General features: G+C 40.6%; 1 non-coding gene across 1 annotated transcript; it reads right to left on the minus strand.

The window, feature by feature from the left end:
- Nucleotides 1-3,230: 3,230 nt before the first annotated feature.
- On the minus strand, nucleotides 3,231-3,336 carry LOC149768851 (small nucleolar RNA R71). Its single transcript, XR_016398558.1, has one exon. It is a non-coding gene; the product is annotated as a small nucleolar RNA R71 (small nucleolar RNA).
- Between the last annotated feature and the right edge of the window lie 1,321 nt (nucleotides 3,337-4,657).

Raw genomic sequence — 4,657 nt, forward strand, 5'->3', positions numbered from 1 at the left:
TTATCAATATTTTTAAACTGATAAATACATATTTTACCATAAAATTAAATAAACATTGAAATGAATTTAAAATATGGTTGTAATCTTTCATGAAAACATATAAGGAGGAGATTGTGTTGACCCGATTTGGTAACCTGATGGAGTTGTAATCAAGCTAAGGTTATAATTAAATGGGTTTTGGTCCTGATTCGATCCAAAGTTATAATTAATTATATATGGGGCAAAGGTTTGATTAACCCTTTTTATTAGGTCACGGTCCGGTTTTTAGTCTTGTCTGGTCGAGTTCGATCTGAAGCAGCTTAGCAAGAATTAAATTTAAATGACAATAGGCTCAAGGACAAGTCAACCATCATGACCCACCTCAAACTCAAAGTCAATTCCCAACCAATTCCTTACTAGCCTTCATATAAAATTTATAAATTGAAAACAAAAAAAAAAGATAATTAATATAATAAAATAAATAAAAATAATTTCGGGAGAATCACTGGATTCACTGTTCATATGAACAGTGTCCCGTAAAAACACTGTTCATATGAACAGTGGGAAATAATATAATAAAAATATATATATATATATATATAATTGTTTCACTGTTTATCTTCTTCCTCCCTCTATCTATTCTTCCCGTGATCTCGCCTCACAGAGCGCCCCCCCTGCCCGTTCACGAGTCCCACGCGATGCAATCCTCCCCCGCGCGATCGAAGGAGCTCGTCCCAGCCGAACGCCCCAACGTCGTCGTCGTCCCCGGGTCCTCCGCCATCAATCGCGTGCGGCGTCTTCTCCTCCAAGATCAGCGACCCAGCCGCGTCGAAATCCCAGCATCGTCGCCCCGTCTTCCGCCCGTGGTGCATCCGGAGCGACCAGATCCTCCGCCACTTCATCAGTCGGCACCTCTCTCCGCCATCACCGACCAGATCCCGCGGCCCCTCTTCCTGCTCTCCCGCGATCTGCATCCCGGCACCACGCCCCGAAATCAGCCGCCGTGATCCCTTCTTCCCTCTCTCCGCGTGCGCCGGACGGCTATAAAAGGAGGGGGCTGAGGCGTTCGAAAAAAAAAAGAGGGAGGGAGCTCGGTTCGAAAGAAAACAGGGGGGAGGCTCTGTTTCGGTGAAGAAGAAGAAGAAGAAAGCCGAGAGAAAGAAATAAAAAAAAAAAGAAGAGAGAGGGGAGGAGAGAGAATAGTTTGTGATATATTGGGAATAATGGGAGGTGAAGGCTTTCATTTGAAGATGGAAGGACATCCGGCCACCATGCGCGGCTGAACACCTAGTCTAGGGCTGGATGAAGCCCTAGCAATGTATCAGGGCATTGTAGTTCTTACTCTTTTAATTTTTTTGGAGCTTGTTTAAATTCTTATTATCAATGAAAAATTCTTTTACTATGTTTAAACTTTGAGCATGCTATTTATTATTCATATTTGCTAAAGTAGTCTAAGATGATCCATGCCTAGGAAGATGAGGTGTACTGCACCCTAGAATAGCATACTTAGGTAGACACTTCATGCTACACCGAAGATGGATCTTCCTAACACTCTTTATATTTTTATTTTAAAAAGGCTTGTAGCCAGAATTGCATGCCTCTCCAAAAGACAAAAATTAAGAACACAATCCTTGATGCAATGCTATGTGGTGGATTCCAAACCCTAGATCTATTTACTCTGATAAATTCCAATTCGCACTCATAGTTTAATTTAGTTTATTCGAATTAGCAAATTCTTCTTCTTGATTTATTTTTAAAAGAAAAATAACTTGTCTCCAATCCCTGTGGACCGACACCCGTAATCACTATCCTACAGGATACATGCTATTGCGTGGTTTATTTTTGAAATTGAAAAGAACCGATCAATTTTTGGCGCCGTTGCCGGGGATTGCTAGCATAGTTATTTTTTCTATCATTAAAAAAAATTAATTAATTAAAAAAAAAACTTAAAAAAAACATATATATATCTAAAATAAAATAAAAAAATTATTTTCTATTATTGTTACTTTTCTTATCTCTTTTTTCTCTTCTACTAATTTTTTTTAAAATTTTCTTTTGATCTTATTTGATCAGGAATCGAAGGAAAAATCTGGGATGATCAAAAGAAGAACTGCTGGAAAGAGAATGCTATAGAGGTTTGCCAAAAAAAATATATATTCGCTGGAAAAAATTCTCTTTGGTAACCTCTAAACCTTTCTTATTTAAATTAATTATTAGCTTGAAATTTTGTGGTGATTGTTTGATTTTAATTTCAGCAAAAATGTGAATGCATGCTTGATACACATACACAAATTAATCCGCACATAGTAAGGGCAATTACCCCAACAAGATAAGAGCCGGATTTCATCACCGGACTCTTGCCCAACTTAGGTGAACTCAATCTCACGTAGTGTCACTCCAATTAAAATCAATTAGACATTGGCTCCTAGGAACATTCGAGCTCAATAGGACGAAGATCACCGAAAGTTGCACCAATTTTGCTCTGTGGCTTAGTTGATGTCTAGGCAAGCTTTGTCCCTATAAGGGAGACAGTTCATCTGTTCGAGGCAAGTGGGTTTTAAGTGGGACCTTTGTGAATGCATCATGACCCCTCCACTTACCTGGGAGCTTACCTGGTCAACTTGGTTCATTAGACCGGATTGGAGGCTTAGGTGCCCTCTTCAAACCAGTTAGGAGCTGTCTAGTGATTTTAGGACAAAGACTAGGATTGATATGCTTTTCTCTTTTATTGCATGCTTGACTGATCGAGTACTAGTGTATGCAAGGGAGTCATTCTAGAGTACTTGACCTATTACCTTTTGACCCTAAAATAGAACGAACCCTTAGGAACATTCGAGCTAAGATCAGAACATTAGAATCATCCTCACCTCTTAAGATGGTTGAAGAACAACCCAAACTCCTGAGGGAGTACTTTACTCCCACTATTTACACTTCCCCATCTTGCATACGATTACCTGAAGTAGCAGCAGTACAATATGAAATAAAGTCTAGTGTGATCCAAATGCTCCCATCTTTTTATGGGCTCACAAATGAAGACCCATATAAACACCTAGATGAATTCCTTGAGATTTGCACCACTGTCAAGATTCAGAACTTCACTGATGATGCTCTGAAACTTAGATTGTTCCCTTTCTCCCTTAAAGATAGAGCCAAACAATGGCTGAACTCTTTAGAAGCCAACTCGATTCGTTCTTGGGATCAAATGCAACAAGAATTCCTTAAAAAATACTTTTTCATAGGAAGAACGAACCATTTTAGACATGCCATTACAAGCTTCTCCCAAACTGAGGGAGAAGAATTTCATGAAACTTAGGAGAGATTTCGGGACCTAATCCGTAAATGCCCTCATCATCAAATACCTAAGTGGCAGCTAGTGCAATGTTTCTATGACGGATTGACTGAACGAAACCGTCAGATGATCGATGCTGCATGCGGGGGGACTTTCATGCTTCGAAATGAGCATGAGGCATGGCAACTATTTGAAAATCTTAATGAAAACTCCCTCCACCATGCTTCATGTTCTCGTCAAGCACCCCCGAATTTTCAAAAAAAAGGGGCCATTTGTGAAATAAGTCATTCTATGGACCTGTCTAGCAAGGTAGATGCATTATCCCATAAGATTGACCAACTAATGATAGGAGGACATGTCGTTAGCTCTTCCCAAGCACAAGTGTGTGCAATCTGTTCTAGCCCATCGCATCCTATTCATGAGTGCCCCTCAGCACCCCAATATCCCGAACTCGGGCAAGAACACATCAATGCTGCCCAAACACAGCCCAGACCGGGTAATGATCCATTTTCCAATACATATAATCCGGGATGGCGGAATCATCCAAATTTTTCTTGGAGGCAGTAAGCTTCTAATACCTCCCAACCCTTCTTCCAAAATTTTCAAAACCCTCAGAATTTTCATCTCTACCGTCCCTCAACTCAATTTCAGCATCCTCCAACCCAAAGAAATACAGCCTTTGAGGAGAAGGTGTTGACTGCCCTTCAAGGTTTGGAGGCAAACACACAACTATTGCACTCTCACACGCAATCAATTGCTAAGCTAGAATCCCAAATGGGTCAACTAGCTAATGCATTAAACAAGCGAGAGGAAGGTAAGCTTTCAAGTCAACCAATGAGTAATCCTAGGGGACAATATGTGGCTCAAGAAACTCGACTAAATCATGAGCAAGCTAATGCTTTGACTACCCTTAGGAGTGGACGTGTAATAGATAATAAGGTTGGGGAGGGTAACAATAAGGAAGGTGAAGAAGAGGAACAGACCATATCACATGAAAACCCAAAACCTTCTTCAACTAGTTCACCATCTGCTACAACCCACATTCCAAAGGCCCCATTCCCTGAAGCACTTAATGCACCTTCTCCCTTTGCCAAGAAGGGAACTTCATTAGAAGAGATGATGGAGGTCTTCAAACAAGTTAAAATCAACCTCCCACTCCTTGATGCCATCAAACAAGTTCCCTCTTATGCCAAATTTCTCAAAGACCTTTGCACCCAAAAGCGGAAATCTAGGACACATGTGCCTAAAAAGGTCCTCCTAACTGAGCAGGTAAGTTCCATTCTCCAACACAACACCCCTCCAAAATTCAAAGACCCTGGTGCTCCCACTATTTCTTGTGTCATAGGAAATAACTCCATCGACCGAGCACTTTTAGATCTAGGGGCAAGT

The sequence above is a fragment of the Phoenix dactylifera genome, chromosome 1 (genome assembly GCF_051530095.1).
Source record: "Phoenix dactylifera cultivar Ajwa chromosome 1, Ajwa_hap1_PhDact_Kaust_v1.1, whole genome shotgun sequence".
In the NCBI taxonomy this organism is placed as follows: Eukaryota; Viridiplantae; Streptophyta; class Magnoliopsida; order Arecales; family Arecaceae; genus Phoenix; species Phoenix dactylifera.